This window comes from Peromyscus leucopus, chromosome 5 (assembly GCF_004664715.2).
Source record: "Peromyscus leucopus breed LL Stock chromosome 5, UCI_PerLeu_2.1, whole genome shotgun sequence".
Classification (NCBI taxonomy): domain Eukaryota; kingdom Metazoa; phylum Chordata; class Mammalia; order Rodentia; family Cricetidae; genus Peromyscus; species Peromyscus leucopus.
Window position 1 is genome coordinate 33,363,406 of NC_051067.1, and position 27,626 is coordinate 33,391,031.

The 27,626-nt window shown below is 44.5% G+C and overlaps 1 protein-coding gene and 1 pseudogene across 1 annotated transcript in view; one reads left to right on the plus strand and one right to left on the minus strand.

Moving 5' to 3' along the window:
• Mboat1 (membrane bound O-acyltransferase domain containing 1) overlaps positions 1 to 27,626 on the minus strand; it is a 105,974-nt gene that overhangs the window by 76,432 nt on the left and 1,916 nt on the right. The gene's annotated exons all lie outside the window — the stretch shown is intronic.
• Positions 14,578 to 14,758, plus strand: LOC114702289 (annotated as a pseudogene).

Below are 27,626 nucleotides of genomic sequence, written 5' to 3' on the forward strand. Positions count from 1 at the left end.
TTAAAGAGATGACTCGGTGAATAAGCATGACTTGCTGCCAAGCCTGACAGCTGATATCAGCATGCGTGACAACTTTCTAAAGCTTCACCCCACCCCTGGTGCTCACTGCTCAGCTTGCAGGCACCTCCGCTGAGGACTCTCCTCTGCTACAGCAACGGTGCATTGCTTACAGAACCTTGCGGTGAGGCTTTGTGAACCCTGCAGCTTTCTGGGTGTCCTGAGCCTTGCAAAGCGTCATTAGACGCCTGATCTCTTGTGACCTTCTCCTCCTCCCTCCAGGAAGGAGTGTGTCGGTGTAGAGGAAATGGTTATACAACACCTGCCACTAAAAGAAAAAGAGTTGACTGTGTGAAGATGCCCTAGTGGGCTGAAGGTGTCGCCACCAGCTGCGTCAATTACAACCTGAGGTTAGAGGATGAGGGAAAGGAGAGGGATGGTCCTATCTAAGGTGATGTCATGTGATGACCAGTAGACAGAGATGGTTAGGTAATAATCCAATGTGACCGTGGTGGAAGGCCACACTGGGCAACAAGTATTCAAGAGACAGGTGATGAGATGACTCTCGGCAGAGCTCTAGTTCCAACATCAAGGCTAAGGGTTAGGCCTCCGTGCCTTGAGGGATGACTTGCCTTTATGTGTCTATCAGTCTCTCCAGCTTTCGTGGCTGTTAGTCTGCACGTTCCCACAGCGTCCTCTACCAATGGAATACCCACCCACCCTTTCTCTCCCGGACCTAGAGCCTTTCAGTTACCTCCCCATTCCCTACAGAGGGAAGCTCTGCCATCATCTAACGGGTTCACTGCTTCCCTAATCCCCTAGGCAACACCTGCCAGGCTAGATGTCTGCTTGTCCTACCTCCATAGTGCCTTGTACATTTATATTCCTCTCTCTCTTCCTTTCTTCCTCCCCCCCCCGCCCCCGCCGTGTGTGTGTGTGTGTGTGTGTGTGTGTGTGTGTGTGTGTGTGTGCAAGTGCATATGCACATCTGTGTGCACAGTAGCTAGATTGAGTTTTCTGTAGGCTGTGAACAAGTTTTGTTCATCTTTGTAAATGTGGTGGTTTATTTTACATGCCCGTTTGTCTAAACCCAAGTACTCGGGTATCGCTCAAGTGCTCTTTAGACGTTTCTTTGAAGGTATATTTTACATGAGAAGGGGAAGTGAACACAAATTTCCACAGCTAATTAAAAACACATTTGCAATAGACATCTTCTACTGTGATTTAATGTAATAACATTTAAATGAATAGAATGAAACAGTCTGCATTACTGTAATTAGTCTACTCAAAAAGAAGAAGAAAACTTTTCTAAAGGGGGTGGGCCTCACCCAACAAGCAGAAACGCCAGAGAAGAGAGGTTTCCACCAGCAAGCAGTCCTCTTTTGAACTTGAGCTGCAGCCCATCCCGGGTCGCCAGCCTGCCAGCTTGGCTATAAATTTTTGGGCTTATCAAACCTCCACATTCTATGAGGCAGTCCTTTAAAAGACACGCAGATGGGGAGATGGAGGGATGGGTAGATAATCCGCTATAGGAAGAGTCACATACATCTCACTGCTTCTTACTGAAACAAGTCATGACACACACGGCAACACAAATTAATTTTACTCTTGAGAGCTGGCAAGATGGCTCAATGATTAAGAGTATTTGCTGTTGAGCCAGTGCGGCGGCACATGCTTCTAATCCCAGTACCCGGGAAGCAGAGGCAGGTGATCTTTGTTGAGTCCAAGGCCAGCCTGGTCTACCAAGCAAGTTCCAGTCCAGCCAGGGCTACACAGAGAGACTATGAAAGACTACCTCAAAAAAAAAAAAAAAAAAAAAACGCAGTTCCCAACACCACCCACATAGGTGGCAGGTGACTCTTCTGACCTCCTCCACAGCATCTGCAGGCATGTGGTACACATACATACGTTTGGGTCCATGCACACAATAAAAGTAAGCTAATAAAATCTTTCTTAACAAATTAATTGTATTCTTTATGATCCAAGGGCTTTCTCCATTTTTTTTTTTCATTTCAACACCTCCTTTCAAACGATGAAGGCTAAAACTTAAGGACTGGCTGCATGCCCAGAGCCTCACCAGTTCTGATACAATTCCAGCTGCTTCTGGCTCCAAGCCTCAGATCACTATGTGGAAGGGAACAGACTCAGCTTCGATGCTGGCACAAACTTGCTTGCATGCACTGTGCACACACAACGCAAAGAGGTCTTGGCCTCCTCTACTATGTGCTGTCCACACTATCACCAGTGATCTGTCTGGCAAGCCACGGCCCGGGGCTTCTGCCTCTACTCTCCAGGTCTGAGCCCTTGAAGACCCACACAGACTGAGTTTCCTCACCCTTCTTGCAGCCACAGATGAGGGCTTGAGAAACAGAGAGAAGCCGAGTGTGATCCTAGGTAGAATGGGAGGCTGCTGGCTTAAAGTGAAGGACTTGAGACCCTGGCTGCCTGTGAGGCTCTGAATCAGGAGGGTCCACGGAAGGCCAGCCTCAAATCCCATCACTTCTAGGCAGAGCTTGTGGGAGAACCCTTCAAGACACAGCACATGTTGGGGTCACAACCTAAGGGGTGAAAACTGTGTCTTGCTGTGGGATTTAGGAGAGCTGTGTGAGAAAGAATATATATACCCCTGAAACAAAATAACTAACCAGAAATCCAGAAGGAAAACCACAACACCTGGGGCCAGTCACAATGATCAGTTCTAGTTCATTTAACAGCTCCATACTCTCAGCCTTCCAAAGAGCGAAGCAGGAGCTGTTGGCATGGTGACCTGTTCAGCTTTGAGCAAAAGCTAAAACTTGTAAACACAGTTTAAACTACTTACCAAGTTGATTGGAAAAGTTTATGACAAATTTAAATGTCTTTAGGATAAAAATAGCTTTGCATATTTATTCCTCTAAAACTTCTTTGACTCCCCCAACTCACTCATTCAGATATTAATACCACGGCTTCCCAAGAACACCAGGGAGAATTCCTAAGCTGCTTGGAATGCTTAAATACCAATCAACAACTCCATTTGCAGGAACCTAATTTGGATGTCTAGCCTTCTCTTTTAATTTTCTTTCTTAAAAATTATTTATTTCTTCATTCATTCATTCATTTATCTGAGACAGGGTTTCACTAGCTGACCTGGAACTCATTATGTAGCCCAGGCTGGCCTCAAACTCACATGAGATCCTCCTACCTCTGCCCCCCAACTGCTGAGTTTGAAGGTGTGCACCACCACCACCACCACCCCAGCCTAGCCTTAATATGGTTACATTTTACTGATTCTGAAGAGATGAACAGAATAAAGAGCATGCAAAATTGGAAAGAATGTGAATTTTTGTGTAAAAAGAAAAAATCAGTTCCGCACCAGTTAGGTGGGTGTCCTTGGGCCAGGTATCCAATTATGATGAGCCTGGGCTTTCTCAACTATAAAGTCAGAAAAGGAAGAGGATCGTGGCTGTGGTCATTCTTAAACTTCCTGAGCAAAAACAAGTAAAACATGTCACATGCCTCCAAATGGCCCGTTCACAGCACACTGAATGAGGCAAGAATGCTAGTGTTCCAGAGCATTCGCTTTCTCCCTCCCATAGCCCCTCTGAAGTTTCAAATTCTAGTTTTCCAGACTGAAAACCATTTACAGAGCTGGAGGGATGACTCGGTGATTAAAACTGCTTACTGCTCTCACAGAGCAGCGGTATTCAGTGCCCAGTGCCCACATCAGGTGGCTCACAACCACCTGTAACTCCAGCTCTAGAGAACCCAATGCCCTCTTCTGATCCCTAAGGGCAGCCCACAAGCGCAAACCCCAGCACAGACACGGAACACATACACAGACATTTTTTTTAATTTATAATCTTTTTAAAAACTACAAAAGCAAAGAACTCAGCAATCTCCACTTTCAACAGTGAAGGGGGAGTCATAATGTTGAGTGCAAAGTGTTAAGTCTCAGACCCTGGACAAATGGCTAAGGTGCCTATTTAACTTATCAGAGTGAACCTGGCTACCAGGTTCTCCTAGCATCCCTCAGCCTGTACCTGTTACAGAATTCTCCTGACTTGCACACTGGGCCCCCTACCCAGAACTCTCCAGCCCAGTGGACTGGGCCGTTAGCCCCTATATAATCCAATCAGTGTCCTTTTTGAACCTTTGCCTCTTGGCGGCTGCACCTGGTTCCCCTCTCTGTCTTCTCCCTTTCCCTCCCTCTCTCCCCACACTGCCCAGCTCAGTCTGGTCATGTCCACTCTGGACATTCCCAGATGTCCCTGTCTATGCCTACACTCTCCCTTTTATCTACAATAATCTTTTTCCTCCACCATATCTAGGAGCAGCCATGCCCTTTCCATGTCCTTTCCTTCTTTCTTTCTTTCTTTCTTTCTTTCTTTCTTTCTTTCTTTCTTTCTTTCTTTCTTCCTTTCTTTCTTTCTTTCTTTTTCATTCACTAAGTCAATGAATGGAGTCATTTGTGAAAGAAGTATAAAAAGGATAATGGGGCTGGGGACTGGGGGTATACACACACCTTTAATCCCAGAACTCAGGAGGCAGAGGCAGGTGGGTCTCTGTGAATTCAAGACCAGCCTGGTCTTCAAAGCTAGTTCCAGGACAGCCAGGGCTGTTACACAGAGAAACCCTGTCTTGAAAAAAATGAGGAAAAAAAAAAAGATAATGAGTTTTCTAGCTACAGTGAAAACTGGAGCATTGAACCAAGTATGGCAGCACACATCTGTAATCCCAGTACTTGGGGCATTAAGGCAGGAAGGACAGGAGATGAAGGCCAGCCTCAGCTACATAGCAAGTTTGAAGTCAGCCTGGGCTACCAGAAATGCTATCGAAAAGAAAAGATGAGAGAGAAGAGAGATGGAAGAAAGGAAACGGAAGGGAAGGAAGGAGCTGGCACACTTTATGGAAGGAAGAGGGAAGCTTATGAACCCCTAAACAGAATCCAGAGAGGAGGATTCAAGGGTGTGCACAGATTAAACGGTAGGCTGAGAAGTGTGGAGAAAACCAAACACAGACCCACAGTTCAGAGACGGCTTCAGCCTTGGAAATAGTAAGCGGCCTAATTAGTACGGCAGACAGGAAATTTCCAAGGGGTAAAAGCTCAAGCGACCCTTTGTACAAAGCTCAGACTACTGTGACCTGGAAAGGCCTGTTTTGCCTTACCGCCCCCAGCGCATCCCAGGCAGGCAGCGTGTAAGACCCTCAGAGAGGTGGAAAGCGACAGTGGAATGAGAAGGCCAGGCATAACTGTGGTGGTGAGCAGCAGTCAACAGGGGACTTAAGACGATAGAAATGCTCAGTCCCATGAGGGACCCATTCCTTCGGGCTTCACACCCCACTCCACCGTCTGGTTGGAAACACACAGGCATGGAAGCAAAAAAATAGCACTTGTGTTCTTCCAGTGTGTACCCGGAAGTGGTTCTAACTCACCACCAACCCCAACCTCCTCCCAGGGTGTTCAGGCCATCAAACTCCTTATCCACCCTTTTCGGGTTAACTTCCTTTTGTCTTACAGCTTCTCAGGTTTTGTGGTTTCTTCACATCTCTATTCAAATACAGCCAATTCCTTTCTACCTTTAAAAACACTAAACATGACTCTCTTGCCCTTCCTGACATCGTCATCTCTCTTCTTTGAAGCCGTCAGGTTTCCCTGTGATACGTACTGTCCTTTCCTCACCTCACCCCCTCCTGAACTCAGCCACTAGTTGTGCTCACAAGACTCCCTTCTCCACTAACCCCAACAACTTTCTTCTCAGGGAATCTGAACACCCCTCTTCCTGTGGGCCTGTAACACCCATTTCCTAGCTGAGGAGCCTCTGCCATGCTGTGTCTCTTGGGGGTCCTCCCTTGCTCTGACAATGGCACATCCAAGACACAGGTTCAAGGTCCAATGCCTTCCCGATCTCTTTCCTTCAACAACATCTCAGTGTGCTAATGTCCTTCCTAAAACCCCGTGGCCCACCTGCTGTGGGATGGTCTGTATGTCAAAGGTGTTGCTCTGATTGGTTAATAAATAAAACACTGATAGCCCAGTAGCCAGGCAGGAAGTATAGACGGGCCAAGGAGAGAAGAGAATTCTGGGAAGTGGAAGGCTAAGTCAGAGAGATGCTGCCAGCCACCGCCATGAAAAGCGAGATGTAAGGTACCAGTAAGCCACGAGCCACATGGCAACTTATAGATTAATAGAAATGGGTTAATTTAAGATATAAGAACAACTAGCTAGAAGCCTACCATGGCCATACAGTTTATAAATAATGTAAGTCTCTGTGTGTTTACTTGGTTGGGTCTGAGTTGCTGTGGGACTGGCGGATGAGAGATTTGTCCTGACTGTGGGCCAGGCAGGACCAGGGAAACTCCAGCTACACCCACCTACAGAGTGACATGACTTGACCTGCACAGCGCAAACACTGTGACCTACCTGGCACGGGACAATGATGCAAAACAAGTCCCCTGGTCACTGCACAAGCCAAACCGAAGAGTTGCCAAGCTCCTGAGGGAGCAGATGTATTCCAATACTTATCCAAATGTTTTCAAGTCATCCCTGCTTTGAAGCATAGAAATCAATGAGTCGATAAGAATGGAGGATCGGAATCCACATGGCCTGGGTCAAAATTCTGGCTGTACTGCTGGTCAGCCATGCAGCCCACACAAGTCACTTACCCACCGAGGCGTTTATGGAGGTATGTTATTTCTTACCACCTCAAGATGCTCTGAAGCTTAGAAGAGATAAGATGGTAATATAGGAAGCCCCTGATTTGAACGTCTCACTTGTAGCTCTGGTAGCAATATACACAGAGGCTGAAAACAGTATACTTCTAAGGAACGGAATGAATAAAGACACCTTAGCCCAGACCTTTTCAAGAACTAAATGTATTTCCAGACCTGGCCATGGTGGCCCATACCTGTAATCCCAGAAACTGGCAGCCTGAGGCCAAAAAAAGAATGTTTGGAGATCAAGGTCAACCGAAGCTAAGTTCAAGGCCAGGGAGGGTTTGCATAGTGAGACCCTAACTCAAAAGACAAAAAGTAGTCCCTTTTCATTAGAAGAGACAGAAAGCACATTTTTTTTTTATGTATGCAGTAGCTCAATGTCTGTTTAGAGACAACTAATACTTTTTTTTTCATAAGTTCCGCAGGCAGAACTATTGTGGTGGCAAATGATATGAACCCAACACACTAACAATCACCACACTGGCAGCTCAGAGATAAGAAACAATCTTTATGTAATAAAAAGAGTCATTCCTCTGAGACACTTCAGCATTTCCTGAATATTCAAACTCTCCTGAATCCTGACCATAATTCCATTCCATTCTTCAATTTCACTACAACCAAAACCTTTTCCTTCCAATCTGTCATCCATATACCTTTCCTTATGCCTTCTCCTGGCCCGTTTTTTATTTTTATTTTTTTTTTTAATTTTTTCCTGCCTTAGAGAACCCTGGTCATTATCCCTAAATTGAGCTTTCTTTCTCTTTGAGGAATTATCCAGACATCTCCTTGCCCCTGCATCCCAGACACTCATTAAGGAAGCTCCAAGGACAGACTGAAATCTGAGATGGTCCAACAGAGTTGTCCAACTTAGACCACTGAAAACAAGCAGCTAGGCCCACAGGGGTAAGCTCAGTGGTGGAACTTTCACACGGGGTACCCAAAGCCCTGGGTTCTGACCCCAGAAGCATCAAAATAACTCCAAGGTAACTCCTGAAAGAGAATTCTTTTGCCCACATGTTCTAACAAAGAAGCCTTTCTCGCTGAGCTTCAAAACCGTGGGGGAAATATATGTGCTGACTGAACAATTTACTAAACCAAAGCTTTTCCCAGAGCCAGCCACACTGTCTGAATTCACAACCACCCCTTAATGTAGGTATCATATGCTCACTTTAAAGACGAGAGATCAGGCCCTGAAAGTTTTGTTTTTTGCTTTTGGTTTTTGTTTGTTTGGTTGGTTTGGTTTGGTTTGGGGGGGGTGGTGGTTTTGGTTTTGTTTGAGGTTTTGGTTTTTTGGGTTTTTTCATTTTGCTTTGTTTTTTGTTTGGTTGGTTCGTTTTTGGTTTTTCGAGACAGGGTTTTTCTGTGTGACCTTGGTTGTCCTGGAACTCACTGTAGACCAGGCTGGCCTCAAACTCACAGAGATCCACCTGCCTCTGCCTCCTGAGTGCCAGGATTAAAGGTGTATGCCACCATGTCAGGAGAGGCCTCGAAAGTTTAACTGGCTTATACTAATAAATATTGCCTATAGGTCTAGAATGAAATCTCCATAAACCAATGCTTGTTATAATTGCCATCACTGAGCATGGTGAGGTCACAGGCAGATCTCAACAGGAAACCCAAAAGTCCAACATACAGCCTGACTCTGGAGTTCCGTCTGCTGTCCTTCCTTCCCCTTGCCACTCCAAGTCCCCTGCATTATAAAAACCCAGTCCCCATGTACAACAACCTCTGCCAGAAGCCCAAGGTCCCAGAACTGGAGGGATGGATGAGCAGTGAAGAACAAACTGCCCTTGCAGAGGACCTGAGTTAGGTTCCAGCATGTATATCAGTAGTTCATAACTGTCTGTAACTCCAGCTCCACAGGCATCTGATGCCTCCAGCCTCCACAGGCACCTACATTCACACACACACATTTTAAAAAATCTTTTTTTAAAGCAGAAGGTCCCATGAAACCAAAGACGGGGGCAGTCACATGCAGGATTACACAAGTGGCATTTATTAGAGACTTACAGAGGGGTGGATCCTTGCACCCCATGGCGGAAGCTGGGGCTCAGATACAAGTCTACACAGAAGGGAGCTCAAGCCAATCAGAAGGCTCTGACGTCTCACCTCCGCAAACACCAGCAACATGGCAGTGTCAGTTAGGAAACAGCCAGAGTGTCAATGGCTGTCATGAAACTCTTGGCTATCATAGCAACTTTGTCCTACAAGGGTTGGGACAGCTGTCATGGTCACCTGCCTGGCCTAATGGTGCTTACAAGCAAGAGGGCTGTAGTTATCTCAAGGCATCTGGAACTTGAGTTCCTTACAAGTGGATTTAGAGCATGGACTCCTGTGGTTTGAACAACACACACTTAAGGGATTCTATAAAAAGGAGAGACTGAATGGAGAATGGAGGGGCAGCGTTCTGAGATCATCCCCATTTAAGTCAACTCTTCAAGAGAGAGTTGTGAGATGTGACAAATGCAAGAAGGGTTGTCTGGGCGGGTCTCTGTTGCTGAGGTTAGGGAAAGAGAAGTATGTTTCCTACTTAACAACTGTTCCTTCATGAAGATTACCCATCAGGAGCCTGAAGATTTAAGATGAGCCGAAGTCCTTATGTCCTCACAGAAATGACTGAAGATGTATGCAAAGATTTTAACAAAGCTAACTGTAAGATGAAAGCAAAGCACTGTTACACACTGATGCAATTGCATATTCATGTTGCAATCTTTCAACCGGAAGATTCTGCAGAGGCGGGTGATGGAGCTCAGAGGGGTAGCACTGTCTAGTGTGTGCCCTGAGTTTGATCCCCAGCACAAGGAAAAACAGAAAAAGGAGAAGGGGAAGAGAAACAGAGATGGGTGGGAGGAAGAAGGAAGGAAGAAAGGAAGAAAGGAAATAAGAAAGAGAGGGAAGAAGTGGGGGGAGGGAAAGGAGAAGAGAGAGAGAAAAGGGAAGTCCCCTGAAAGTAGGGGTCCGAATTCCATTTCCACCAGTATGTGAATATGATGTTCATCCACAGAACAAAACAAAAGAATCCTAGGTCACAGTTAAAAGCTATCAGCATCAACCCCACCAGTATGTGAATATGATGTTCATCCGCAGAACAAAACTAAGACTCGTAGGTCACAGTCAAAAGCTATCAGCGTCGGCTCTCTCAAGTCTCAGAATAGCAGGAAGTGTGCAGCAGTGGTAATTTCCAAACTCGGCCAGTGAACATCTCCCACCAGCTGACTGTGCTTACCACAATCAAAGAAGTGTTTTTGACACATTGTTACAATTAGATGATCACTGTTCTAGACCCCTGCATCGGGTCCAAATAGAACCCGCTAAAAAATAAAAAAAATAAAAATAAAGTCACTCATGCAAGATCTCTACCACTGAGTTCTCCCATCAGCCCCCACACCAGTTTCAAGAGGCACAGTAGTGAAATTCCCTTGGCCTTACACACACACAATAACCTGGTGCTGATTTATTAGCTATTTTCCTAGTATTTTATTGTCTACAGTTTCCATCTTAAATGTGTCCCAAGGGCCCATGTGTTAAAGACCTGATCCATAGCCTGTGGCATTATGGGAAGACAATTTAGAGGCGGGGCCTCATAGAAAGAAGTAGGTCACTGGGGAGGATACCGTTGAAGGGGATATGGAGACTCCAGCTTCTTCCTGCCTCTCTTTGCTTCCTGACCCCCATGAGGCAGAAACTCCTCTGCCAAATGCACAATGGGATGTACTGTGACACCACAGCCCCACGGCAACGTGACCAGAGCACCATTACGGAATGGGAGGTTGCCTCGTTCTACAGTTGAAAATAAATCCAAAAATAAGTAGATAGGTGGAAGGTAGACAGATAATAAATAACAGACATCAAGGGTTATAGATAGATGAGAGAGAGAGAGAGAGAGAGAGAGAGAGAGAGAGAGAGAGAGAGAGAGAGAGATTTAAGGAAACAAAAACACCAAACAACTTTTTAAAAGAAGAAAAAAAAAAAGAGAAAGCCAATTAAGCTCATTAAACTGTTGTAACATGAACCTTTTGCATTAGTAACTAAAATTCATGCTTTTCCAGATTCCTGATTTTCCTGATGTTTCTTCTTTGTTTAAGGATTCCAGGATACCATATTGTAATTATTTGTCATTTTAGGCTCCTCTCTTGTGATTGTATCTCAGGTTTTCCTTAGTTTTGATGACTGTGACAGTTTTCTTGGCCTATGTGGTAGGTTTATGACATGTGCACTACACACCACTCTGCATGTTAACTTTAATACACTACATACTGTCTGGCGTGTTATTATACGTAGACCAGACACTACTCTATGTGCTAAGTTTAACACATGCACACTCCACACCACCCCATATGTTAAGTTTAACACATGCACACTCCACACCGCCCCATATGTTAAGTTTAACACATGCACACTCCACACCACAGGCTTACTTTGCTCGGCTCTTAAGAGTCCAAAGCTGGAGGTGCACACTGTACTGTAATGAAATGTTGCATGGTCTGTGTCCCTTTCTCAAGATAAAGCTTGCTCAACTTTTTCATTCTGAAATAATTTTAGACTTACAGAGAACTGGCCAGTCAGTTCCTGTATATGCTTTATCCACCTCACGTGACCATTTTCAAAACCTAGGAATTAACTCTGGTTAGTGTTCTTAGGTTGGTTTTAGTCTGAACTTACAGGCAAATATACATATGTGTGGTATGAGCAGGAGTTTCAATATGTACACAGCATGTAACAATTCAATCTGAGTAATTACCATACTGCCTCAAGCATTTATCTTTCCTTCAAAGTAGGAACATCAAAAACTTCCTCCCATTTTGAAATATACAATTTATTATTTTTTGACCTTGACCTTTGAAAAATCTTTGCAGAAACTCTCAATTAGTTGGGGTGTGATTGTGCACATCTGTAATCCCAGCTCTTAGGAGGGCAGTCAGGAGGTTCTATTGCTAAAAACAACCCGGCTATGTAAGAGTCTGAGGTCAGCCTGAGCTACAGGAGATGCTTTCTCAACAAATGAAGTAAAAGCCAGAAACTCAAACTCAGTATCTGCCCCATACTTTGCTCATAATCACTCAGGACTCAGGGGTTATGGCTTTCTGCAAGGAAGGTCAGAGCGGTAAAATGCCACTTGTGCACGTGTTCAGGGTGACCTGTTGTGGACGAGGCCATCACTGCCGATGTGAGCACACGTTGAAGCTATCCGTGCCTACCTGGCTCCTCACCATGAGGTCCTTTGCCTACCTGGCTCCTCACCGTGAGGTCCTTTGCCCCCGCTCTATTCGCACACTACACTATGCAGAGCTGTAGCATAGGAGGTTATAAATTAACTAGTATTCTACAGACTGTTCTCGATGTTCTGTGTAAAATACAGAGTATGCTATGTAAGTTTCTTCTGAGGGGCAGGGGTCCTGACCGCCCTGCTTCCTCCACTTAGTTGTCTAAGCCATCATCTGTGTAGGCATGCACACTTCCTGGTGTGAACGTACGAAATGTGTGCTTCACACCTGTGGAATGTCTATCATCTCTACGTATGTCTATGGTGTAAACTTCTTTAATACATCCTCCCACAATCGTATAGTTCCTTCTTTATTAGTTGCTCACTTTGTTCCAGGATTCTCCATTTTCAACTGGCTCCTTCAACCACCCGACAGACCACCGTCATGTATAAATTTTGTTTTATTTTATTTTGGGGGGATAGTTGCTTTTGGGTACTTCTATACTTTCTGGAACTACAAACAACTCCAGGTTCATATTATAGTTTTCACAGTTGAGCACTGGAAGTATTTCTCCAAGGACTCCAGTTCCTTGTGATGGAGAATGGCATTAGGAACCATGATCTAGGCTTAGGTACACCCACTGCTGAAAGAGTTTAATTCTTACAGGCTGCTCGGCTGACAGATGAAGCGAACATAAGCATGTGGTGCTAACCTTTGAATCTTCAAATGTCTATATTTTTTCTTTGTAACTTTCTGTATTTATATTAAGCTAAGCATGGGTTTATAGTGCTGGATTGGTCATTTCCATGTACATCTGATCTAGTAAAAAAAAAAAAGAGAATGCTTGGAGCCGGTGAGATGGTCATTTTTAGTTTTTATAAATATAGCAATGACGATAGAACTTTCTCAGGAACTGAAGAGAATTCTTTAAAAGTTAGCAGAACAAAAAAACTGCCCTCCATGTTCAAGGTCCTCTTCAGGAAACAAGCCTCACTGATACCCCACCCTGCCCCACTGATACCCAACTCTGCCCCACTAATACCCCTCCCTGTCCCATTAGTACCCCTCCCTGTCCCATTAGTACCCCTCCCTGTCCCATTAGTACCCCTCCCTGTCCCACTAATACCCCAACCCTACCCCACTGATGATTTTCCACCCTGCCCCACTAATAATACCTCACCCTGCCCCATTGACACCCCACTGATACCCCACCCTTCCTCACTGATACCCCACCCTACCTCACCGATACCCCACCCTGCCTGGTTGCCTAAACAGCACGCTGAGGTCTCCTTGGTAGCTGTTCCATGATCATATGGCTTTTGCCCTTCTTAGTCAACCCATCTTACTTCAGTGCACTCCCTTTGGTCTAGCAGTCTTTGACCATCCCGATTTTCTTAGAGCCATATTCCTTCCTCTTTCCTGACGTCTCAAATTCACCCAGAAACCACCATGTGGAACCAAACCTAGATACACCTTACTCTAGACTAACAGGTGTTTGAAGGTTGCCAAGTACGCAGGATGTGGCTTTACAACTCTGATAAAACCATGAGAAGTTCATTTCTAAATTACTTTATAACCCACTGCTTTCCTTCAAATTTTCTCTGTAATGTCCACTAGCTAAGACACACAATCATAATTTCTTATTCATTATCATGAGTCAGGGCCCCACCTTGGATCTCAATGAAATGACTGCTTTTCATTTACAACCTCATTATCTTATAAACTAAGACAGCAAAACCAGAGTCAATAAAGACATCTCTAAAGACATTCTAAATGCATAAGTGGAAAGATGAGAAATATAGCAAATTAAGTTTTGTAAAGTGGAAAGTTAACCATAAAACGAAGAATACGGACTAAGGATGTAGTTTGGTTGGTAGAGTGCTTGCCTACCAAGCACAAGGCTCAGCGTCTGAGCCTCAGAATCGAATAAGGCCAGCATGGTGTTGCATGCCTGTTCTCTTGGAACTGGAGAAGTGGAAACAGGAAGATCAGAAGTTCAAGGCTACCTTCCCATACATACCAAGTTTGAGACTAGCTTAGGAGACATGAGTCTCTGTCAGAAAGAGGAGGAGGAGGAGGAGGCAGAGGAGAAAGATGGACTGTGCAAATTGTTTATAAGGCAGCAAGCAGTAGGCAAGTTTGGCTTTTGCGGCCTTTGTGAAGTCCACCTCATTCCCCACATATTTAAAAAACAATTTAAGAAAAAGTTAAATTAATTTTTCTTACACAATCTACCCACATAGGTTCCCATTTGTTAAATAACCTATAGGTATATTGACAGCTGTTGTTGGGAGACCAGGCCAGTCAATGCTCCTTTCTCATGGAAAGAGAAACTAAAAAGCTCTTCCCTGACAGACAAGAGTGAAAAGCTGTTCTCTGCATGAACTCTTCTACAGAGTAGCATGCAAGTTCCTAAGACATTCAGCCTTTATGCTACCAGGGAGAAGATTCTAGAATCACAAAGGCCAATCCACTTTGGCCAACACACACCAAAAGGAACCCCTTTCATTTGGAGAAATAATAAAACTGTGAAATATATAGCTATGACCTTTAAGGCAAGCCCACTGGAAAGTAGAAATGAAATGAAGGCTTAGTTTGTGGTGGTCCTGACTCTTAAAATGTCCTTCTTTATCACTTAAAGCCAACTCATCCTTGATACCATACCAGAAGGAGCCTAGTTTGCATGGCTTCTCAGCTTTTGGCTAAAATCAAGTGTAGCATGTGTTCTTATCAGTTTAATATCTGGTGTGTCTTCTATCTAACAACAATAAAGTCAATGGATTTTTATTTAAATGAGGAGAAAGGTTAAGAGCCTTCTTCAGGCCAGGCAGTGGTGGCACACGCCTTTAATCCCAGCACTCAGGAGGCAGAGGCAGGTGCAGGCGGACCTCTGTGAGTTCGAGGCCAGCCTGATCTCCAAAGCGAGTTCCAGGAAAGGTGCAAAGCTACACAGAGCAACCCTGTCTCAGGAAAAAAAAAAAAAAAAAAAAAAAAAAAAAAAAGCCTTCTCCACCTACCCCATGCATCCACCTGGTATTAGAATGCCTCCCAGAATGTACCACATCAAATGATAATCATTGTAAAGGGTACCATTTCCAGTGGATGTGAATTATCAAGACTTCCAGGTTAAGTGCCATGATCAGCAAGCTAGCCAAAGACGGAGCCCTTTTCAGCCTGCTGCGCAGGGATGCTGGAATCCACGTCCTCATACGAATGTCTCACTTCTCTTGTCTATCTGAGGGGGGCAGTGAAAACAAGTCTCTCCTCTCCTAGCTCCCACCTGAAGGGACTATCAGAACTCTCTGTATTCCCCGGTCAGGTGATCAGAGACCCTGCCCAGCCCCTTTCACCCCAAACCACAGCAGGTTGGTGTGTGCAAAAGGCCATGGCCGTCCCTAAAAGGATAGAAATGGAACAGAAAGGAGGTCAGGTATCTTCAAAGCTCCTCGGGATGATATGAATCCATTTCTAAGAAATAAGGGTAAGCGGAGGAGGAGCGAAAAGTAGCAGAGGGAAAAAGCACGCTGAAGAACTGTAGGTTGTCACGTGTGCAGAGAGCAGACAAGATTTCCGGTGCACATAGACATACATCGTGTCTGAAACACAGGGAAGGGGAACAGCCGTCTGGAAAATGGACGAGCAGAGGAGAGAGACTGGCCTTCACTATCCATCCTTCTTTGTCTGCCTATGGGTTTGATACCAAGTGTATATGCTACCTAGTCTAAAATTTAATTTTTTCTTTCTTTGTTTGTTGTTTGTTTGTTTGTTTGTTTGTTTTGTTTGAGACACTATTTCACTCTACACCAAGGCTGACCTGGAATTCACAATGTATCCCAGGCTGGCATCAAATTCATAGTGATCCTCCAGCCTCAGCCTCTAGAATGCTGGGATAATATTCATGAGTATTCACTCCTGACAGAAGGGTTAATTTTCAAAATTCGTCTACAACAACCAAAAAAAATGTAATGGTAAAATATTTAATATACTAGAAAGACACATACTAGATTCCTATTGTCATTGGCTTCAGTAAACAAAAGAGTAAAAATTAGTACCCTTGAGGGGAAAAAGTCTTAGAAACAAAGAACTTTTGTGTGGGACAAGTGACTTCACTGCAGGACCTTTGGATCTGGTGAGTTCCTCTTTGTTGCCCTCTCTGGTACCTGGGCTGAGTCATCCTCCCTCTGAATCACCTGCCACAGGTTGGAGCTGCAGAATGATCAAGAAGGACCAAGCAGAGAGGGAAAAAAAAACCCAGAGAGCATTTTCCACCTTAACCCCCGGTGTGAGATGAGAGTGTAGAACTAGAACGAGCGAAAAGGAATCACATCACATGTCCCCTTGTTCTTATCCAAACTTGACCGGAACCTGAGCAGAGTTCTGTGTTGTTTAGGGAACTAACCCTAAAGATGGAAGATGGTGGTAACAGATGGATGGATGGGTGGTCCCCAGCAGCTCAGCCCAGAAATCTGAATTCAGTGTTTTAAGCTGTGTTAATGCTAGCATGGACCTTCAAATCCATACCTAAGGCAGATAGGATCACAAACACACAAAAGAAGATTAACCACTGAAAACTTAAGTAATGGTACAAACAGAGCTTGGGTAGTACAAGGAAGTTGGTCAATGATTCACCAAGCCCACATTTTTTTTTAGAGAACTAAAAGCACATTAGAAATGGGTTCATGAGTTCAGTCGGCTGGGATAGTCACAGTTCAGCCTAGGGGATGGCAGTCTTCTGATAAAACACATTTTTACTTGAAGACTAACAAGTCTTGTGCTCCTGGCAAAATTTCTAAAAACCGTCCTTCAACTGAAGGAAGTTCTTCCTGTGTCTCTCTGCTTGGAGGCCTGACTTGCTTCAACAGAAGCTCTCTTTCCTCAGGGACACACACTGAATTTGCACAAGCTGCAGCCACCAAAGCTGTCTGCAGATTGTGTCTCTTCAAGGACATCTGTCCCTAAGTCTCTCCTTTAGACTTCAAGGACCATGTTTGGGAATATTTGAGAGATTTTTTTTAATGTGTGATTTGACTATAGACAGAAAAAGAAAAGTATTAGACATTATATACACAAATTGGAGACAACTTATCCAGAAACAACACAGAAATCAACAGTAACCTCCAGATATGGTACTTCAACTCCACATGAAGAGAATAGGAATGGAGTATGTTATAATTAAGCATAATTAGATTATCAGTAATGGAGCCAGAAAGTAGAAATAGATCTAATCAGCATGAAATCAGGCTCTAAATAATACACAGGCCTAATTCCCTTGGCAAAAAAAAAAAAAAAAAAAAAAAAAACTGCTTCCCAAATTTATCTCAACTTAGTCATTCATTCCAGACTAAGAATGTAAATAAAATTCCATCACAATTCAACAAACATATATTTAACTCCTACTCTGTTGTAAGCATACAAAGGTGCCTCACTGATGTTAATAAAAAATGACTGGAGGTCTTTGTTAAGAATCGGCATCTGCTCTTAGATCCAGATTCTTATAAACCAGAGCAGGGTCACGCACACAAAAATCAACCCCCAAATGGACCGGTGGCTTTGTTTGTTTGTTTGTTGTTTGTTTTGTTTTTAAAGGGAGGCTTGCAGCAATCAAAGCTGCATAGTTCCCCCGGGGGTTGGGAATGTAGTTTTGTAGATAAAATACTTGCCTGGCACGCATGAAGTTCACTTCCCTGGGTTTGATTCCTAGCAATCCAGTCACAGTGATAAACCCCTATTAATCCTAGCAATCTGGGGGTAGAGGTAAGAGGATCAGTAGGTTATGGTTATCTTCAGGGCACAGTGAGTTTGAAGCCACCCTGCACTATGTGAGACCCCTCAATGGGGAAAAAAAAAAAGACCTCCCCACCAAGGTAATCTAAGCTACTTGGCAAGGGAGTTTCCCCTTGTAAAGTAATTTTGAGTTTTCTGTTTGATTGGGGGTGGGCACCATCAGAGGATAACTTTATTCGGGTAGTCAGGCTTGGTGGCAAACACCTTTACCTGCTGAGCCATCTCACCAGCCCTGAAAAATAACTTTGGCATAATGTGTCTGGTTTTGTTTCTTGTTTCTGCTTCCCTTAGCCTTCCGGCCTGTAAAGCCACCTCCTCGCTACAATTCCTAAACCGCTACTAAAGGACAATCGGATCTTTAAACTCTGTTTGCTGACATTCTGTTTTGTGATGGTGATCCCTACCCACAAAGAATGTGACTCTTCTAAGTCTTGGCGCCTGTGCTGAAACCACTTCTGTCTAGAATATTCTGCTGGTCCCACCTAGCCCAGAACTCCCCCACCAATTCCTCTTTTCTCTCTCTTCTCCAGGAGCACCCAGAGGTTCTGAGACCTCAAGGTCTAGGTATGAAGTGCATGCATGCATACTGAACACTTTGACATGCCAAGAGAGCAGTTTAACAAGCATCTGCAGGTCCTCCTGCAAGGCACAGACCACATGAAGCAAGGTGTGCTTGGCCACTGAGTACTTGGGGTACTCAAAGCGTAACTTTTAAAAGAAGACTTCCAGTGTTGGGTGGGGCAGAAAACACTGAATAATAAATACATGCCTGAGACATAAGGAAAGAGGCCCCATAATAAGAAAGAGAGTATCTGCAGAATCAAAAGAGTGGGAATCAGGGGTGTGGCTCAGGCTACAGCGTTTACCTGGCATTCATGACACCCTGGGTTCAAACCCAGCACAGGAAACAAAATGCTGACTTTATAAGTTTGAACTTTCGAGGGAAATTATACTTGATGTTTTTTTGCTATTACTTTATGTAAATTACAAAAAATCAGCTTTTTTTCCCCCATTTGGTTTTTTTTTTTTTTCATCACAGGCAATTTATTTTGTTCTATTCATTCACAGTTAATACAGAAAATACTTGGAAACATTTCCATATAATGTTTGACACAGAAATCATCAAATAGAAGTATACAATGTTGACAGGAGGCAGTACATTTATAATTTATAACCCCAAATGTATATATAAATTAGAAATGGAAAGATCTACAAATGAAATTATGAAGGTTCACCAAAGTCATTTAATCTGTCAGTTTCTCATTCATTTTTATGTCTTAATAATATTCTATTGTATGAATAAGCCACAGTTTATTTCCCTCCAGTATTTGATAGCTATTTGAGTTGTTTTAACTTTTTTACTATTAGCAACACTGCTGTAAACCTTCATGTACATGTTTCATAGGTGCACATTTTCAGTAGTTTGAGGATATATTCCTAAGGGTAGAATTGTTGAGTAACAGAGTAACAATGTTTTGCATTTTGACCAACCACCAAACTGTTTTGCCAAAGTGGCACACCATTTTACAATCTCACCAAATCCTTGTTTTTAAGGCTCTGATTTTTGTACAAAAGCATTCAATCATTCTGTCAGACCAAACCAGGAAAAGTAAGCTATTTCCCCCATTTTTTATGATGACAATAAAATGTAAACCAGGGGTAAGATTACAATTTCTGTTGTTACTGTTTGTTTGGGGGTTTGTTTGTTTGTTTGTTTGAGACAAGGTGGGGGTGTGTCTCTGCATAGCCCTGGCTGTTCTGAAACTCACTATGTAGACCAGGCTGGCCTCAAACTCACAGAGATCTACTGCCTCTGCCTCTGCCTCCCAAGTGCTGAGATTAAAAGTGTGTGCCACCATGCCCGGCATAATTTTCCTTTTAGAAACCCAATGTACCTTAGGCATGAATGCAGCCATTTATACAGGATGGCATCCACTGTTTTATCCCTTTATCTAGTCGGGAGACTGTATTCTCATTCAAACTTAGCCTTTTTTCAAATTCTAAGGTGCTGGGCCAGCCAAACAGTCCTCAAATATCTGTATAAATTTTAAAATATAATAACCATGACAGTCACAAAAAGAAGAACCATGGGAAAAATCAAGAGCTCTCCCAGGCCCTGGGGAAGAGGGAACCAGGAGGAATGGAGGCGGACAAGAAGGCACAGGCCAGGCACAACGTGCCAGGAGAGGAAGTTTATGCCCAGAGGCTGGAAGCTGTGAAGACACTGGAGGGACAGGGAATGAAACATCCACTGGGGTGAGAAGGTGGCTCAGTGGGGCTGGGACACAGTGCAGTAATGACACAGAGCCTTCAGCAACAGCACCGGGTTCGAACCCTGCCTCTTCCTCTTCCTACCTGAAGAACTACAGACAAGCCCCACAAATCCTGGGGATGTGTTCCTTCATTTGAAATTAGGGGAATGCCTCTGAAGTGTGTGTGTGTGTGTGTGTGTGTGTGTGTGTGTGTGTGTGTGTGTGTGTGTACATGTGTGTGCAGGTGTATATTCCAGTTCATGTGTACAAGTATAGGTGTACATGTAGAAATTAAGAGTGCACTTGGGTATTGTTCCTTAGGAGCTATCCAGCTTATGGAGAGTGGTCTTTCACTAGGACCTGTGACTTGCCAATTGGGCTGTCTGGCCAGCAAGCCCCAGAGATCTGCCTCTGTCCACCTCCCTAGCCCTGAGATTACAAGTGTGCCCAGCTTTTTACAAGAGTTCTTGGGATCTATCTCAGGTCCTGATTCCCAAATGAGCTGTCTCCCAGCCCCTGCCTTTTGATATTTAGTTTGGCCTATCAGTTGATTGAGATCGTGTTGCCATAACAACTGGCTAGATGCCAATAGCACAGGCCTTCAATATGTAGAGTTTATAATGTCATTAAGCCAGATAGGCAAGTTGAGGCCAAGATGTAAAGACCACCTCTTGTCCACAACAGGAAAGTTAAAGCCCCAGAGTGCCTGCTTCAAATGCTAGGGAATACATGGTCACATAGACAATCTGTCAGCCCTTCTTCAGGCCACCACACTGTGGCATAAACCAATATTCTGTGTGAGGGACCTCCTGGAGACCCTAGGGTGGAGACTGTTCATCTTCCTGCTCCATGTGTACAGGGTCTTTATCTAAAAGGAGAAGGCTGGAGTGAGGGGCACCCCCACCCCACCAGCCTTGTCCCCCAACAGTATGGAATGTAAAATTTATACCGATGTGGCCCTAACACACCCACGTGATGTTCTCTAGCTGCTCCCCAAAGCCATCTTCTACCTCCCCATTGCCATCTCTTCAGAGGCACAAAGAAACTTTCCACCACAGTCAAATACTGCTCTAGGAAAGACTGCAACCTCTGAGGTAGGTCTCTGGACTCACTGGCTTCAGGGAAATACCTGCACCTCCCTAGACCTTCCCATTAGCCTAACCTCAGACTGAGCACAGAAGCTCCACTCTTCACCAGTGCGCTCCTGACTTCCTCCTCGTGACTCATCTCCCCGCAGGCCTCCGCCCTCCCACTACTAACCTCACTTTGCTCCCATTTCACCACTAAAACTGCAAAGTCAATGTCAGGAGAAAAGGGTCAGTGCTTCCTCAAAACTCCACTGCTGCCAGGGATCATTTTTCTTCCACCGTTCTGCAAAACCTCTTCTCCTTCCAGACTCCCCCCGGTGCTGGCACTCAATGAGACAATTCAACAGGAAGGCTGGCACCGCGGGTCATATCCTCCTTTGCTCTTTTTTCCTGCTGCCCAAAACTTTCCGCAGTCCTGAGATCTTACCTACCTCGTATCTTCTCCATCTCAAAGCCCCAAATACACAGGAGCAGCTTCAGCCATGAGGGCAATCCATCAGCTCGCCGGCACCTGGGGCTTGTGCAGGTAACCCGGCTTTTACCCTAACCCCCACGCCCACACCCTGCCTTGCACGGTAGCCCAGAAATCTTACACTCGAGAATCTCAGCCCCCACTCTCTCACCTCTACAGCTCCCTTTTCACTGTTATCACTTTGGCCTACTTGTCAGCATCCGTCAGCACCCCTGCTTAACTTCGCAATAGCCTTCTCTGAAAACTTCATGCGTTCCATCTTGCTCCTGGAAGGAGCTGTTGAAAGAAACGCAAACGTGTGACGCATGCTCTGAAAGTTGGGCGGCCAGAGGAAATGGCTCAGACAGTGAAGCATGTCCCTTACAATCACTGAGACCTGAATTTGATCCCCAGCACCCATGTGAACACTGGTGGTGTGGTGGCACTTTTCTAAGTGCAGCCTTGATGCGGCCCAGATGGGAGGCTCCCTAGACTGGCTAGTCAGCCGGCCTAGCCTAATGAGTGAGCTCTAGGCCAGTGACAGGTCGTCTCAAAGGAGGCAGGTGATAACCCTGAGAATGACATTGAATGTTGTGCTCTGACCTCCACACACAGACATTTATATGCTGCTGCTACACACACACACACACACACCCACACACACACACACACACACACACACACATACAGAGTAAACCACTAGAAATTTCATTTCCATTGAGTTGATTTTACGTGGTAGCACACTGAATTGACCTCTTTTTTCAATCCCCTGTTAGGATTTGGGTGTGTAATGTCCCCCACAGTCTCCTATGATTGAATGTTTGGTCCCCAGCAAGTGTCACTGGTTTGAAATCTTGGGGAGGGGAGGTTTCACTAGAGAAAATGTGATGTTGATGACAGTCTGACATCACTTCTTGTTCTCTCTTTGCTTTCTCTGTGGATGTGAAGAAGCAACCACCATGAGTTCCTGCTTCCACTGGCCTCTCCCACCACCTGCCTTCCCCACCATGGTAGATGGACCCAATGTCTCCACTGGCCTCTCCCCACCATCTGCCTTCCCCACCATGGTAGATGGACCCAATGTCTCCACTGGCCTCTCCCACCATCTGCCTTCCCTGCCTTGATAGATGGACCCAATGTCTCCACTGGCCTCTCCCACCATCTGCCTTCCCTGCCTTGATAGATGAACCCAATGTCTCCACTGGCCTCTCCCATCACCATGCTTTTCCTATCATGAAAGACTATACCTTCACATTATGGGCCAAACATATCTTTCCTCTAACAAGTTATTTCTTTTCAAGTATTTAGTCACAGAGATAAGCGAAGTAACTAATACACCCCCTTAATGATCGCTCTAAGCCAATGGTTCTCAACCTTTAAGGGAGTTGAACACCTTTTCACAGGGGTCATATGTCAGATATCCTGCATATTAGATATTTACATTATGATTCATAACAGCAGCAAAATTACAGTTGTGATGTAACAAGGAAATAATTTTATGGTTGGGATGTTACCACGACATTAGAAACTATAAGAAAGAGTTGCAGCATTAGGAAGGCTGAGGACCACTACTCTAAACCTTCACCCATCCTCAATGATGCTGCACCCTGTATCCTTGCCTCCTTCAGCAATGACCTCCTGTATCACTGTGGTATGACAATCTTTCTGTACTTCAACCCTTCAGTGTCTTCCCTTGGACTCACTCTATTAAGTCTCAGAAATCTTCCTGCCTTAAATTGCTGAAATTACAGATGTGAGCCACCACACCTGGCTTAGATGGGTCATTGCCAACAAGTTCTGAGGAAGACTCTGTTAGTCCAGGTGGTACCCAGAAAATACATCCCTGTCTTACCCCAGATGAGCTTTAAGGGTCAGTATCACTTTACTCATGCTTGAATCACTGCTTCCCATGACTATGGAATCCCTCTGAACCCAACAGAAACTTGATTCTTGTGGCCTGAGGTCTAACCGATTAATCTCCTTTGTAACCCAGTCATTTACAACACCCAACAATGACAGGAATATTAACTGGGAAGAGATTTGGCTTTGCCAAACTGACTAAAGCTGAAGAAGAAGCAAGAAGGAAGGAAAGAAGAGGGATGGGGAGGAGAGCTGGAGGTGGGAAGGCTTTCTCTTGCTAATGCTCTGTGTCCTGATGGGTGTTCATGCCCATCCTGAGCTGAGGCTAGATGCAGCAAACCCAAGCCACAGTCTGGAGGCTGCACAGATAATGGCAGTGTTAGAATGAGGTCCCTTCTTTCAAAAGGCCAACCTCTCGTTCCTTTTAAAAACAAGGTTCCAAGCCAGGCATGGAAGTGTACACCTTTAATCCCAGCACTCGGGAGGCAGAGTCAGGCTGATCTCTATGAGTTCAAGACCAGCCTGATCTACAAAGCAAGTTCCAGGACAGCCAAGACTAGAGAAATCCTGTCTCAAAAACAAACAAACAACAACAACAAAGGCTCTTGAGCTGGGATCACCTCCTTAGTAGAGAGTGTGCCCTAGTATTTTCAAGGCCCTCAGTTCAATCCCTGGGACCACAATTCACAAAATCAAAATACCATTCTTTGCATAGAACTTTAATAATTAACAACATTGGCATCTTCTGTTATGACCAACAGCATTTTCTGGGTATCTAAAGTCCCCCAGGGAAGCAGTTTCATAAAACCATGAAGAAACTTGAGTTTGAAATTGTCTGCAAACCCAGCAATGTTACAATACAAGGTGACTTTCACACAATGTTTTGTTTGCATACAGTCAAGTCTACAGGAGTCAAATGTGTCCTTCACTTCTCTTCCCACTCCCCTGAGGAACCAGCTACAAACTGGAGCATACACCTGTTTACTTGTGTGAGCCTCTCCTCTGCTGGTACATAAACTCTTCTACAGTGGGGACCTTGACTTTATTTCACCACACAGCCAAGTACCTGGTACTAACAGGATTAAATAAATGTTTAATGTATTTAACAATGGCTGTGGAATGTGAGCCGAGCTTTTAACGTGGGGCAAGACTTAGATAAGAACAGAACCTGGGTTTTCCAAGCGTAGCCAAGGACTTCAACCAAGTGACCGAAAGCTCAAGGAAACCTGAGGTCACAGATCTCAGTGTAATAACCTTCTGCTGGGTCACCATTAGCCTAGTGCCAGGTCTCCAAGGCTAGCCTTCATGAGTGCACTTAAAAAAAAAAAGATGTGTTTTTATGTGTATAAGTGTTTTGTCTGCATGTCTGCATGTCTGCATGCCTGGTGCCCTCAGTTGTCAGAAGAGGTCAATTCCCCTGGAACTGGAGTTAAGGATGGTTGTGAGCCATTGTATGTAGGCTGGAACCAAACTCAGGTCCTCTGCTGGAGCAGTAAGTGCTCCTAACCACTGAGCCATCTCTCCAGCCCCATGAGTTCTCCTTTAAATGGGATCACAGGTCTATGTTAAACTCTTAAACCCTGGCTACTTTAACCTCAGTATCATTTCCTGGATTCTAATTCTAGTTTGTCTCTTTTTCAGCAGATGATAAATTGAGAGAAAGGGGGAGGGGCAAGGAAGGAAGGAAGGAAGGAAGGAAGGAAGGAAGGAAGGAAGGAAGGAAGGAACAAATGAACGAACAAACAAACCTAGGCAAAGCATCATAGCCTAAGGCTGAACTGACCCTTGATAAAAACACATGAAGCTTGGGGACACCAATAGGCACTGATGTCCTCAGCCCCCAGAATTCACCACCACCACACTGACATCCCTCAAAATCTGAAAAATAATTCTTTCCTATGAGCATTGTTCCCAAGCTACAACCACACACCGCATGAATGAATAATATCAGAACTCCAGATTCCACTCAGGTGATTGAGTTGGCCATGCTTTGTAATCATGGAGGCTATGTGCTCTGGGATGGTCTGTATGGCAAATTGCTCTGATTGGTCAATAAATAAAGCACTGATTGGCCAGTGGCCAGGCAGGAAGTAGGTGGGACAAGGAGAGAGGAGAATTCTGGGAAGCGGAAAGCTGAGGCAGAGAGACACAGCCAGCCGCCGCCATGACCAGCAGCATGTGAAGACGCCAGTAAGCCACCAGCCACGTGGCAAGGTATAGATTTATGGAAATGGATTAATTTAAGCTATAAGAACAGTTAGCAAGAAGCCTGCCACGGTCATACAGTTTGTAAGCAATATAAGTCTCTGTGTTTACTTGGTTGGGTCTGAGCAGCTGTGGAACTGGCGGGTGACAAAGATTTGTCCTGACTGTGGGCCAGGCAGGAAAACTCTAGCTACAGCTATGGTTCAATTTAAAGTTCATCATGTCATACTCCAAAGCCAGAACTCTCTGCAGAGAACATGAGCCCTCACCTCATCCTCCATTCCTTACCTAATTTATCCTAAGTGAAGGTTAGTGTCTAGATAATCCATGGCCACACAGACAAAGGCTAGTTTAGAAAATCAGGTTTAGTCTTTTAGGCTGTGTGTGTGTGTGTGTGTGTGTGTGTGTGTGTGTGTGTGTGTGTGTGTGTAATATATACAACATATATAATAGTATATAGTATAATATAATATATATCATTTATATTGTACACAAGTGTGTGCACATGCTAAGGTCAGAGGACAGCCTGTGGAAGTTGGTTTTCTCCTCTCATCACGTGGGTCCCTAGGATTGAGCTCAAGTCATCAGGCTAGCCTCAAATGCCTTTTAACCACTGAGCCATCTCTCTGGACTCCATGATACAGTTTTCAGCAAACATATCCAAGCTGCAGAAGCTCTGAGTCATCCCCATTTCCTATACTTCATTTGAATGGCAGTGCTCTCGCTGTCTGTCATTACATAAGAATTTCACATTCAACAGCTTCAGGAGCTTGTCAGGCAAGGCAAGCACCTATTTAAAAAAAAAAAAAAGCTATAAAAACAGCTATAGACGTCTATCATAGACACAACTGGACACAAGCATTCCTGTCTCAGACTGCCCTTAAGAACAGGTAAAAAGGATCATCAGATAAGCAGAAACAAAGAGTTCCTCTCACATAAAGCCAGGACACAGAGCATAGTACAGGGTTTTGCGGACAACAAACTTTTTAAAAGATTTTTCTTTTGGTGTGCACGTGCGCGCGTGTGTGCGTGCGTGCGTGCGTGCGTGTATGTGCGCGTGCGTGTGTTTTGTGTGTGTGTGTGCGCGCGCAAACTCATGCATGGATCCTCTGGAGCTGGAATTACAGATGGTAGTGAGCTGCCTCATATGGGTGAAGGAAACCAAATTCAAGTTCTCTGGAAGAGCAGCAAGCACTCTCAACTGCTCGCCCATCTCTCCAACCTCAATAATAAACTTCTTGATGCAGGGAAAGCCAGAGATTAAAGGCAATCACAGAAATGTGATTTATTAAAAAGTATGAACAGGAACATGAAATCTTGAGACACTGGGGAAAGGATCAAAGACAAACCCACTGCCACAGGTTGGTCCCAAATTATACTAGTTATGGCTCAGGATTTTTCCCCCAGGCTGAAAACAAATGATTTAAGGTATCATATGATGAGCACTTCTTTCACCAAAGCTCAGACTGACCCTGCTGGTCAGGCTGACCTAAGATCTCAGAGAGGCCAAGTGTTCCTGAGGATTTTTCATTCATCCCATGATCTGAGTTCATTTGTGGAATGAACTAAAATCATTCATGTCTCTTCATAATGCTCTTCTCTTCCTTTTCATAAATTCAAAACAGGATTGCTTTGGGGGCTGGATAGATAACTCAGAGGTTAAAAGCAAAGGCTGCTCATTCAGAGGACCCAGTTCAGTTATTAGCACCCACATTCAGCAGCTCACAGTTGCCTATAACTCCAGCTCCATGGGACCCAAGACCCTCTTGTTCTCAAGTACACATATCCATCAGGGGCTTGTGTGTGCACCTATGTGCAGATGCGCATGCATGCACACACACACACACACAATTTAAGTAATAAAATAAATCTTTTCTAAGAAACAGGGTAACTTTTACAAAAATTCTACAGCTTGAGGAGGGAGGTGGATGCAGCTAAAAGCTTGATAACACTCTAGGACCACCTCTCAATTTGCCTTAGTACTTTACCAATCTGTTTCTTTCTATACAAAGGGGGAGAAGCCCCCTCTGAAAATAAATAGAAATTATTTTCTATTATTGTAAATGGACTATTGTAAAATAGAAAATGCAGC